Genomic DNA, 13,584 nt, shown 5'->3' on the forward strand with positions numbered 1-13,584 from the left:
TGGTGGAAAAGGATGGTCGTGATTGGGATCACTTACTACCTTACCTGATGTTTTCTATTAGGGAAGTACCCCAAGCGTCCACAGGGTTCTCTCCCTTCGAATTAGTCTATGGTCGTCACCCTAGGGGTTTGTTGGATATAGCGAAAGAGACATGGGAAAGTGAGTCCACCCCATACAAGAGTGTTATAGAGCATGTAGCACAAATGCAGGACCGTATAGCCACTGTAATGCCCCTAGTAAGGGAACACCTCCAGAGGGCGCAAGAGGGCCAAAGCAGAATTTACAATCGTTCTGCAAGAATCAGGACATTTAGCCCAGGTGACCGGGTACTCATACTTGTTCCCACGGTAGAAAGCAAATTCTTAGCCAAGTGGCAGGGTCCCTATGAAATTGTAGAGAAGATCAGTGAGGTCAACTACAAGGTACACCAACCAGGTAGAAGGAAGCCTTTCCAAGTTTATCACATAAACTTGATCAAGCCCTGGAAAGACAGGGAATCCTTGGTGGCGACAAAGCCTGTTGGTCATCTGTCACCACCAATCCCTCCGGTCAGGATTGGTGACACCCTATCAGTGTCCCAGAAGCAGGAAGCTAAGGAGTTCCTGCAGAGAAATAAAGACAAGTTTTCTGATCTACCAGGGCGTACGCATCTCATTAGTCATCATGTTGAAACTGAGCCTAGAAGCCGAGTAAACCTTAAGCCCTATAGGATACCAGAAGCACGGAGGGAGGCGGTATCATCCGAGGTAAAACGTATGCTTGACCTAGGAGTCATTGAGGTGTCCCAGAGCGAGTGGTCCAGCCCGATTGTGTTAATCCCAAAGCCCAATGGAACTTGGAGGTTCTGTAATGATTTTAGAAAGTTAAATGAGATCTCCAAGTTCGATGCCTACCCCATGCCCAGGGTAGATGAGTTGATAGAAAGGATGGGTAATGCCAGGTACATAACTACTCTCGATCTCACTAAGGGCTACTGGCAGATCCCACTCACTCCTGAGGCTAGAGAGAAGACTGCATTCTCCACCCCTGATGGGCTCTTCCAATATGTAGTGATGCCATTCGGGTTACATGGAGCCCCTGCCACTTTTCAGAGGTTGATGGACTTGATTCTGCGACCACATCGGGATTACTCTGCTGCCTACCTCGATGATGTGGTCATTTTTAGCCCAGATTGGGAAAGTCACCTCTGTAAGGTCCAGGCGGTGTTAGATGCCATAAGTGATGCAGGGTTAACCATCAATGCAGAGAAGTGTGCATTAGCCTTAGAGGAGGCCAAATACTTGGGCTACATTATTGGGAGGGGGTTAGTGAAACCACAACTAAATAAAATTGAGGCAATACAGAATTGGCCTCAACCCCTCACAAAGAAACAGGTCAGAGCTTTCCTGGGTATTACGGGCTATTACCGTAGGTTTGTGCCAAATTTTGCCTCAGTTGCAGCCCCACTAACTGACTTGACAAAGGGTGCAAAGTCCGCAATGGTGACATGGACTCCAGAGGCCGAGAAGGCTTTTCAAAGCCTTAAGTCTGCCCTGTGCCAACAGCCTGTGCTAGTTACCCCTGACTTTAGGCGAGAGTTTCTAGTACAGACAGATGCCTCTAACACAGGGTTAGGTGCCGTCCTCTCACAGGTCGTGAATGGCGAGGAGCACCCGGTGATGTACTTAAGTAGGAAGCTATCCCCGGCCGAGAAAAACTACGCCATAGTTGAGCGAGAATGTCTGGCAGTGAAGTGGGCCCTAGAATCCCTGAGGTACTACTTACTAGGCAGGAGATTTAAGTTAGTGACAGACCATGCCCCCCTAACATGGATGAAAATAAACAAGGAGAAGAATGCAAGGGTGACTAGGTGGTTTCTGTCCCTACAAAACTTTAATTTCACTGTGGAACACAGGCCGGGGAAATTACAGGCAAATGCTGACGCCCTATCTAGGGTACACTGTCTGTGGGGACAAAATGCTCAGCCCTCCGGTCTGAAGAAGAGGGGGGGGATATGTGGACATGTCACTGGTAAAGTGCTCGAGGGGGTGTACATCTCACCCAGGTTGATACATAGTGTGAGATGGTGAGTCCAGGAGGCATCTGTGCTCAGCAGTGTTATGCTGCTGAGCTATTATTTATTATTGCCGGGCCTGGACTTACATGGAATGGCAGGTAGGTTTTGGTAGTGGGACTTGCCATTCCCTCCCCCTCGATCCAGTGTGGGTTTTGGGATCAGGTGAGCTCTGATCCCAATCAGCCTGAGAAGGCAAAAGGTGGGCTCAGTGTACAGGTCCTTGCTCTCAGACAGGAGTGAACAGCCTGCATGCTGTTTGGTGAGAGCTGGGAAGACAGCCGCTGCTGGGGCCTGTTCACACCCCGCAATACTGCCGACTGAAGTGTCAGAGAGGTAACCTGCTGTGTTAGTTAGCGCCCAGACGGGCAAGACCTTTTTGTTTTGTTCTTAAAGCACAGTGTTGCTATATTTCTGTTATGGACTGTTTATGCTGCAAATAAACGCCAAGCTGTTATTTTACAAGTCCAAGTCTGCTGTGAACTGTGTCCAAACACACCATCCCCCGGGAAGATCCCTACAATATATATACACACACATACACACACTTTGCATTCATATATGTGTGTGTTAGCATAAATTTCATCAATGCCAACATAATAATATATCCATGCAAGAAAATGTATATTATTCAATTAAATCTATAACACTAACACAAATGCATAACACAAATCTTGCCCCTAGTGCACCAAAACACCTCATTAGAATATTAGGTAAACTGCTAATTAGAGATGAGTGAAGCAAATCGGGCGAATCAAAATTTGTGGCAAATCAGGCCATCAATTCTCTTTGTTCTGCGAAGCGAATTCATGCCCATTCGTTAAAGAAGTTAGCAAAAAACAAACAAAATGGTGGTGTCAGGGCCCCTGGGAACACAGAGACACAGGACAAGTGGGCCCTATGGCAAAGACCCCCCACACTCTCCCTACCTACTTGCAGTGCAGGTCCTAAACAACCAGTCCGCAACTGGGCGACGATCCCTGCACTCAAATAAGTGTGAACACAAACAAGACACAGTACAGACAAACAAGGTACAATGACAGCAGACAAGGCAAAGTCACAAAGACACACAGAAGGACAGGACCAAGAAAGCAGCAAGGAACGGAGGACCAAACAAACGGAGGACGAAAGCCAGAAATGCAACCAGGTAATGGTGAAGCCAAAGCCAGAACAGTGAAGCCAAAGCCAGAGATAAAGCAAGAAGCACTGAGCACTAAACAAGGTAAACTGAGGACTAAGGAGAACACTGAACCAAAAGACAAAGGCAAGAAACAAGCAAAGGGATCAGGAACTAGGAATACAGACAATATCACAGAGGCAGGATCTAGCAGACAGACAAGCTGCAAAACTATCAAGAGCCCTGAGTGAAGGGAGGGAGAAGCTTATAAGGGAACAGAAGTCCCGGACTCCAAGCGGATAGGCTAAGTAGAAGAAACACACCAGAGAATAACAGAAAACCAGAGGAGAAGAGACCTGTCAATCACAACACAGCAGACACAATTAGTGAACAGACCACAGCAAGGAAGGTGCAGGGAGAACTAAGAAAACATGGACCGGATCACAGAAGACACAAGTAGAAAACACAGTAAAACAAGGAACGGATCATGGCCAAAAGCGTAGTCTTTGGCGCAGAGGTCGGATCTTCACCGCAGAGGGTGGCACTGATGCCTTTTCAGGCACGATCATGACAGGTGGCCGCACATGCTGTCTGAAGCGTCACTGAGCAGGAGAAAGGCATTAAGCATAATCCCTAGTGCTTGTCCAAACAGCTGCAGACCCCTTTGTGATGTCAGCATGTCAGCACCTCCCCCTCCCCTTCTATTTAAGGCGGTTCATTTATGGAGGTGGCCAGTCGGCTGTGTGTGGAGGAGAGAGCAGGATGGCTGCAGGCAGTTAGAACAAAACAGGGAGAGACTAACAGAGCAATATAGGGACAGAGAAGAGAGGATAGGAGGGCTGATTGTGGGTAGATTATATGTTGTAGCTGTCAACCAAGTGCCCAGTTTACTAAGTAACTGGGTGCCTATAGAAATTCACTGAGACCAGTAAAAACACAGCCCATATATTTTCACTCACTGGGCACTATAAATTCCTACCAAGTTAAACCACTATACAGGGATCAGTAAATTGAGTGTGTGCCTTACATAATCAGTAGTCGCACTCCACTCCTACTGTGTTATACAAATTTGGTTTCATTACTGAACTGAGTGTGCACTTTACTTAAACAGTGGTCGCACTTCACTCCTACTGTGTGAAACAAACTTGATTTAAATTACTGAACTGAGTGTGTGCTTTACATATTCAGTGCTCGCACTCCACTGCTATTGTGTTATACAAGTTGGGTTTCATTACTGAACTGAGTGTGTGCCTTACATAAACAGCAGTCGCACTCCACTCCTGTCATGGGAAAGAAATTGATACCACGCCACTGATCCCCCAAGGTCCACTGCTGTTCATGGCAGAAATTAGATGATTGGCTGATTGACTTTTTTTTTTTAATTGTGATTTTCCCATTTTTTACAATTTTACAACAACATTCTTTAACAAATTTGCCCTTCTGTAATAGTCCTAATAGCTACTATAGTTTTGGCTATGTAATGAAATTTGTTAAGATTTGACTCACGAATTTTACAGAGTTTGACCCAAATCTCAGGATAATGGTAAAAGAATTACATTCATCCTCAGTGCTCCGTGCACTAAAGGGACACATCAGAAAATGCTTCTAACCTGCTGATAGTTTCCCTTTAAGGCCCCGTTCCCACTGAGGAAAGGTAGCGGAATTCCGCGACGGAATTGTCCGCCGCGGAATGCCGTTAGCCTCCCGCTCATAATGGGAGTCTATGGGAGGCGCGCGCTCCTGCTTTGTACGCGCTGAAGAATGAACATGTTCATTCTTCAGCGCGGACAGGGCAGGAGCGCGCACCTCCCCTAGACTCCCATTATGAGCGGGAGGCTAACGGCATTCTGCGGCGGACAATTCCGTCGCGGAATTCCGCTACCTTTCCTCAGTGGGAACGGGGCCTAACACACAAAAAAGACCTAGCTTGTACATTGCATTTGCTATCTAAAGGCAGGGACAAAACATTAACTGCAAAAAATTCATGGTGTGTATCAATCTAAAACATAACTTTTACTACTTATATTAAAATACATGGACATACATAACAACATAGATTTAAGAAACTCTGCCACATTACAATGACCATAGACTTTTGATAATGCAGAGTAGGGATAGGGACAGTATAACTTACGGTTCTGAAGTTTTCAAGGTCAGCCGACCCCAAACTTACTGATGGTCTGGGAAACAAAAAAATCCCACAGTGAGTCACATTGATTACTGTACCTCAAAAATTAAAAGAACCTTGATAGCTGGGAAGATACCCTAATCAACCCTCAATATAGACCAGGCTCTCCCTAGTCTGTCCCTGTCCCAAAACACAAGGCCATTGAAAAAACAGTCCTTAGGGCTACAATGGATGGGGATCACGTCACTATATGTAAATAAACTGTGACCTCATCCAGAGCCCGTCTTATACCTCTACGCGTTTCCCTCCCCAGCAATTATATCTCAGGGAGTTCATCAGGAGGCTAATCAGAAATATAGGATATACGTCCCTGGGTGCAGATACGGATAGCAATCCACAAAAGTGTGTAATATGTGTTAGTTAATATTACTTTGTTACATCTTCTGCTACCAATCTTTAGAGAAAGATCTCTAGTTTGTGAGCAGGTCCCTCACTCCTTTTGTATTTTTATTTACTTTAATTGCCATGTTTTTTAGTTTTATAAGATGCACTTTTTAGCAAGAAAATGTCTTCCTAAAAAGTGTCTGCATCTTATATTCAGGAGGATGGATGGCCCGACACTGTCAAACAGCCCTGACTCCTTCCCTAATGGTGGTCATCTCAATTATTTCTGTCTGCTGTGCACTGATTTTGATAACATTTTTAATGCAACAATTTCCGTTGTTTGACACTCAATACAACAGCTGTTGTTTTTGGATGCCAAACAATGGCCGTTGGCTGTACGTTGTGTGAACATAGACAAAACGCGTATGAGTAAAAACAACCATCGATAATTACTTGCATCCCTCCTAACATATTTCAGTAAATGCTTGTATATACCATAAAATAATAAGGTATCGTAACTCATAACTCTTTATTCTGTCATTCTGCTTGGGAATTAATATGTAATAAAAGTGGATATTTTAATGCTTAGATCTAACTGTATTGTTAAGTCAACTGTCTTGCAGCATTTTTATCTCTATGTTCACACATGGTTCACACTATGTTCACACATGGGTACACATACGGCCGTAAATACAGCACTATTTTTATCTTATCATGTGCTACATTCAAGTTTGTGCAAAAACAGCCATCTTTGCACACATTGTAACAAAAAAATGCTCCCCCCCCCTCTTATTGTACAGCCTTATTTTGCTTTCATGTTACTGTGTGTGAACCTAACCTAAGATAAAATACCTTTCTAGGAACTTATAAAAATGAGCCTAACAGTGCAGCTTCTTTATTTTAGTGTTTATACCAAGGAACAAGGCTGGCTTGGCCATGACTTCAGTCATAATTCATGCTGCACAGATGGGTAATGGTTTATTAGTACAGATGGTATTCAGGGAACACCAAATCCATTGGCATTTCTACTGTATATACAGAACGAGTTATTATGAAGAAAACAAAAACAACCAGTAAGTAGATGGAGGATGGTTTTTAAATATATAAAATACAGTATATAGACCAAAGTGTAGTATACATAAGGACATTTATTGTGCATTATATCAGTGAGATAAAATGGTTTAGCCAACCCCTATCCTTTTTATGTATTTTAAAATGACCCTATAATCCCTTCTAAAGTAAAACTCTTGGGTTTGTTTCTAGTTTAAAGAAACAACGTCAAACTTAGATTCCATTTCTTTCTGTAAATTAAGCAGAAGCATATAGAGACGCCCAGTGAGGGTCCTACCCAGGCCCGGACTGGTAATCTGGCAAGGCGGGCAAATGCCCGCTGGGCTGGCCAGATTACCAGTCTGTGGGCCGCCCGGGCTGTCCAATAGAAAAAAAAAAAAATCACCGCTGCGGCCCGCTCCTGACATGCTCCTCCAGTCCAATCAACGTGGGGCCGATGCGGCCCGCCGCTGTGGCCCCTCGTTGATTGGCGGAGCACGTCAGGAGCGGGCCAGCCGGGCCAAAGTGAGCGGGCTGTGGTGGCGGGAGGTGGCGGGAGGGGGCTGCGGTGGCGTGTCTCCGCCCCGTTGTTCCCCTCCCAAGTGCCGAGGGCCGCAGACGTGCCGCGCGCAGGCACGTCTGCAGCCACCTCCACCAGGCCCCCAGCGGTGACGTCACTTCCCTGACGCGCCGCTGAGGACCTGGAGGAGAGATAGGAGAGCCGCCGCCGCCGTGGACCGTAGATCCAGCCGAGGAAGAAGCTGCTGGGAGCGAGGTGAGGTGAGAATTTTTGTTTTTTTTAACCCCTTCACATGTGGCCATGCAGGGGGGCTATTCTATATGGGAGGGGGTGCAGGGGGGGGGGGCTATTTTATATAGGAGGAGGATGCAGGGGGGGCTATTCTATATGGGAGGGGGATGCAGGGGGGGGCTATTTTATATAGGAGGAGGATGCAGGGGGGCTATTCTATATGGGGGGGTGCAGGGGGGGCTATTCTATATAGGAGGACGATGCAGGGGGGCTATTCTATATGGGAGGGGGTGCAGGGGGGGGGTTATTCTATATAGGAGGAGGATGCAGGGGGGCTATTCTATATGGGAGGGGGTGCAGGGGGGCTATTCTATATAGGAGGGGGATGCAGGGGGCTATTCTATATGGGAGGGGGTGCAGGGGGGGGCTATTCTATATAGGAGGAGGATGCAGGGGGGCTATTCTATATGGGAGGGGGTGCAGGGGGGCTATTCTATATAGGAGGAGGATGCAGGGGGGCTATTCTATATGGGAGGGGGTGCAGGGGGGCTATTCTATATAGGAGGAGGATGCAGGGGGGCTATTCTATATGGGAGGGGGATGCAGGGGGCTATTCTATATAGGAGGAGGATGAAGGGGGGCTATTCTATATGGGAGGGGGTGCAGGGGGGCTATTCTATATAGGAGGACGATGCAGGGGGGCTATTCTATATGGGAGGGGGTGCAGGGGGGGGCTATTCTATATAGGAGGAGGATGCAGGGGGGCTATTCTATATGGGAGGGGGTGCAGGGGGGGGCTATTCTATATAGGAGGGGGATGCAGGGGGCTATTCTATATGGGAGGGGGTGCAGGGGGGGGCTATTCTATATAGGAGGAGGATGCAGGGGGGCTATTCTATATGGGAGGGGGTGCAGGGGGGCTATTCTATATAGGAGGAGGATGCAGGGGGGCTATTCTATATGGGAGGGGGATGCAGGGGGGGGCTATTCTATATAGGAGGAGGATGAAGGGGGGCTATTCTATATGGGAGGGGGTGCAGGGGGGCTATTCTATATAGGAGGACGATGCAGGGGGGCTATTCTATATGGGAGGGGGTGCAGGGGGGGCTATTCTATATAGGAGGAGGATGCAGGGGGGCTATTCTATATGGGAGGGGGTGCAGGGGGGGGCTATTCTATATAGGAGGGGGATGCAGGGGGCTATTCTATATGGGAGGGGGTGCAGGGGGGGGCTATTCTATATAGGAGGAGGATGCAGGGGGGCTATTCTATATGGGAGGGGGTGCAGGGGGGCTATTCTATATAGGAGGAGGATGCAGGGGGGCTATTCTATATGGGAGGGGGATGCAGGGGGGGGCTATTCTATATAGGAGGAGGATGCAGGGGGGCTATTCTATATGGGAGGGGGATGCAAGGGGGCTATTCTATATAGGAGGGGGATGCAGGGGGCTATTCTATATGGGAGGGGGATGCAGGGGGGCTATTCTATATCGGAGGGGGATGCCGGGGGCTATTCTATATTGGAGGGGGATGCAGGGGGCTATTCTAAATGGGAGGGGGATGCAGGGGGCATTCTATGTAGGAGGGGGATGCAGGGGGGCTATTCTATATGGGGGGATGCAGGGGGCTATTCTATATGGGGGGTGCAGGGGGGCTATTCTATATGGGGGGTGCAGGGGGGCTATTCTATATAAGGGGATGTACAGCAGGGGGGCTATTCTATATGGAGAGATGTGCAGCGGGGGCTATTCTATATGGGGGATGTATAGATGAGGATGTTGCTGGAGCATGAAGCCTAAAATGTCTGTCTGGCAGATCCCGTGGAGAGGAGGAGTCATGGCCAGAGAAGCCTTCATGATGGCCGGAGCCAGATGGAGAAGAAAAGGAAAAGTGGACGTCTCGTCATGCAGAGAAGACACCTACTGTGAGTGACAGGATGTAACTGCACTATAATCACTTATAATGTCTGCAGAACCTTTATACAGCTGGGATCTACCTCAGTATCAGGGGTGTCACACTCCGGCCCTCCAGGTGTTGCAAAACTACAATTCCCGTCATGCTTTAGCTGTCCAGTCCTGATGGGATTTGTAGTTCTGTAACAGCTGGAGGGACAGAGTGTAACACCTGTGTTCTATTGTCACTGCTTTGGGAGAATATTGGTCTTTATATAGTGGCTGTTATTTGGTGCCAGTATAGTGGTATCCAGGCACTGTATGCTGAGAGTAGTGGGCATGGTGTGATGGTATAGGGGTATTATCCAGTCACCGTATGGTGAGAGTAGTGGGCATGGTGTGATGGTATAGTGGTATTATCCAGTCACTGTATGCTGAGGGTAGTGGGCATGGTGTGATGGTATTACTCGTATTATTGGTAATATTAGTGTTTTATATATGGATTGTATATATGGATATATATATATATATGGATATATATGTGGATTGTATTCAGTCACAGTGTAGCGGTATTAGTCATTATGTGGTGGTAATGGCCGTGCTCATGGTGGGGTGATATTATTTGTTACTTATATACTGGTAGTATTGGCAATATTGGTGGGTTTGCTTAGTGACAGTATGGCAGTAACGTGTACAGTGTGGTGATAATATTTGCTTACTGGTGTTATTAACTATGACAGTATTATCATGCACAGAAAATTCTTACCTATGTTACCATTATATATCCTTCAATTTTTCCTGGGGCCCTACTGATAGATAGATAGATAGATAGATAGATAGATAGATAGATGGATATCCAGTAGGAAATGGCTATCTAGCAGCTTATTATGTAGCTTTGACTGCCATTATATGGTGTGCAAACATAGTCAGGATAAAAGGTATTTAAAAAATATTGTAACTTTTGTCCAAAAACAGCACCACCCTGTCCTCAGTGTATGGTTATTACAACTTGGCTCCATTCGCTTCAATGGAACTGAGCTGCAATACCTCACACAAACTGAAGAAGAGTGTGGCGCTGTTTCTGGAAGAAAGTGGCCATGTTTTTCTCCTATAAAGGGAATCTGTGAGGTCCGTACCAGGTCTAGGGCTGTAGCTCTTAGCAGACAGGGGTGAGGGAGATATCACTGATCTTTAGTCCAGTGTAAACTTATATAATTGTCCTTTTCATTTCCAACTAAAGTCTCACAACAGCAGCGGCAGCAGCAGCACTAACCTATACGTCCATCAGTCAGAGCAGGAAGGGGCGGGGCAGAAAGTGCTGCTGTGGCTCCACCTCTGTGACACTTCAGCTGGTAATGAAAAGAAAGATTATAGAGGTTTACACTGGACTAAAGATCCGATCCCTGACCTGTACGCTGGGATCTACAGCTGTGTTACCTGGTATAGACCTCACAGGTTCCCTTTAAGGGCACGTTCATACCTAATCCAATGCGGATTTGATGCTTCTGATTTAATCAGTTGAATGAGTGCATAAATATGCTGCATCAAATCCACAGCAGATTATGTTATAGCATTATTTTTAGGTGCTGATGGTGGGTTCACATGTTTAAGGGAGTAGTGGGGGACATGGCTAAATAAAGTAGAATTTGCAACAGCTCGTATTTTATACCGCTATCCATGATATATAGGGAAGGATATGATATGTGGGCTGCTGGGGTTTGATTGCCAGGGCTGATTTTAAGTCCCAGTCCGGCCCTGGTCCTACCTCAGCTGATGAGTAGGCCATACCATGTGCCAACCTCAGGTAGTGCTGTGCAGCATGCAGTGGAGCTCCATGATACTGTCAGGAGTGGAGGAGTAGGGAAGGTTTATCGGTATTTTTTGCTTTTACCTCCCACCTGAGCACAAAAAAAAAAGGAAAACACTTTTATACCCTTTTAGGTATTGCATTTATCTGTTTACAGTCCATTCATTATTAATGCTTACAGATACTTATCAGCTGTTTGCTGCCCTTTGCTTGTAGGTGGTATCTTCCTGTATCACTTTGTTTTTTGTCTTTTCAGACAGATGGAGCATGATTCATTTAGGCAGTCAGACTAAGAAAGCAAAAATATTATTTTTTTTTATGCAGGCCTACTATTTATTCAGTACAGTATAAGATACTACCGCCTAAAATCAAAATGCATAACACTTCTATAAAACTATTACCATGTGAGAACAGTTAGGGCAGCATGGTATGGCACACATCCTAGATTCGTGATTTGTCATGCTGATACACTAACTTAATTATGTGACATTTGGATCTGTTCTACATAGACATGATGCCTATTATTATTTCAAGCCCAGTTACCGTATATAAATAATACTGAATATAAATAAAAGCTTAATATTGGTCATCAGTTCTTTAAAGAAAACTGAGGTACCCTTTTCCTTATGCTGCTCCGTCTCCACTCTCAGTAGGGTTTTGAGCTGATTAACCAGTTCAACTGTGGATGGTATATCTGGTTGCAACCAGTGGTTTAAGGGAATCTGTCAGCACCTACGGAGGGGGAGTGGTGATGGCTTTGTGCCACGCTTTGGCCCGCCTCACCACTACCTCTTCCCAGCTTGTATTGAATATTCATGGCGCCCGTCCCCCGGCCTCCTAGCGACGGCATCTGTAGCTTCCTGGTTCAGTGTAGTGCGCGCACGCTCCTGCAGCATGATTTGCGCCAAAGCCTATGCCCTCAATGGCTTCGTTCAGTGCTGCTCCAACGCACTACGGCGCATGCGCGAATCACATCACAGGTGAGTGCGCACACTAAACAGAACCAGGAAGCTACAGATGCCGTCGCTAGGAGGCCGGGGGACGGGCGCCATGAATATTCAATACAAGCTGGGAGGAGGAAGTGGTGAGGCCGGCCAAAGTGCGGCACAAAGCCATCACCACTCCCCCACCATAGGTGCTGACAGATTCCCTTTAAGCAAAAGCCTTTTGGCTGTCAGTAAAACCACATGGACTATGATGGGAATACTGGTTACCGGGACACACACCCCTTCTGCGGGGTCAATAAAATGAAAAATCAAAGCCTGTGGCTTGGCCCTTAATTCAATTTTCCAGTGAGTTTTAATGCACAATACAATTTGTTGCCAATGCTCTTGTGATTTCGGACAGGACCACAAACCGTGCCAGAGGTGAGTGGTGCTTTCATTGTAGCTTGTTCCTTCTTTGTGCATCTGTATCGCAATTATAGCCATCATACTCCTCAACATTTTAGTTAGCCCCCAATTTATCTCTCCAAAAAGTAAAAAGGCCCCTCCTTTCCCCCACAGTGTAGTAAAACTCCCCTTTGTGCCCTCACACAACTATTAGGCTCATTTTTGTAACCCCAGTACTGTAATTAGGCCCCTTTTGTGCCCCCACACAGTTAAGTCCCCCCTTGTGCCCTTTACTGCAAATAGGTCCCCCTTGTGCCCTTGCATAGTAGGTAGGTTCCTCTTTGTAACCTGATACTGAAATAAGGCCCCCTGGTGCCTCCACCTAGTAGTTAGGTCCCCTTTATGCTCTAAACTGTTATTAGACCTGCTTGGTGGCCACACATAATAGTTATACTCTCTTTGCCCCAAAATAGTACTTATGTTCTCCCTTTATACCACACAGTAGTTGGGATTTAAAAAAAAAATAATTAAAAATTAACTCACCCCTCATGCTGATGTAGGCATTCATGAGCAGGCAGTGCAGTACAGTGATATCACACTGCACTCACATTTTCTATTTATGGCCTTATATTATCAATTGTACTGTATTCAATTCATGCTGTTTTTATGTTTTATTTACAATAAAATTGTTATATTCTTTAAACTAATGATGGTTTGGACTAATTTACTTTATGGTGGGTGATCATTTTGTTGCTAACCTGTGTAAAGGTAGTCTAGGGGTTTGTATCATAAACACAACTTTTTTTTTGCATTTGCACTTTTTCCATGCCTTGCAAAAATCTTTGGTCCATTTGCAAAATGTATCATTAGGTACATGGGTCTTTATGAATCTTGCACAATTTTTGCATGCTTTTTTTTTGGATAGCACAGCTTGACTAATAATCTATGCCAGGGTCTGACTGGAGTACTGATGCACATTTTTGCACAAATACTCAAAATTTGCTCATAATAAATCTGGCTAAAAAAGTAGCTAAAAATACAACCACAGTCATACCTTCTTTGAGCGAAAAA

General features: G+C 45.8%; 1 protein-coding gene across 2 annotated transcripts in view; it reads left to right on the forward strand.

Annotated features, from left to right (window-relative positions):
- The window catches only part of TAFA2 (TAFA chemokine like family member 2), a 136,661-nt gene that overhangs the window by 63,060 nt on the left and 60,017 nt on the right, over positions 1-13,584 (forward strand). The gene's annotated exons all lie outside the window — the stretch shown is intronic.

Source organism: Dendropsophus ebraccatus, chromosome 1 (genome assembly GCF_027789765.1).
Source record: "Dendropsophus ebraccatus isolate aDenEbr1 chromosome 1, aDenEbr1.pat, whole genome shotgun sequence".
Taxonomy (NCBI): domain Eukaryota; kingdom Metazoa; phylum Chordata; class Amphibia; order Anura; family Hylidae; genus Dendropsophus; species Dendropsophus ebraccatus.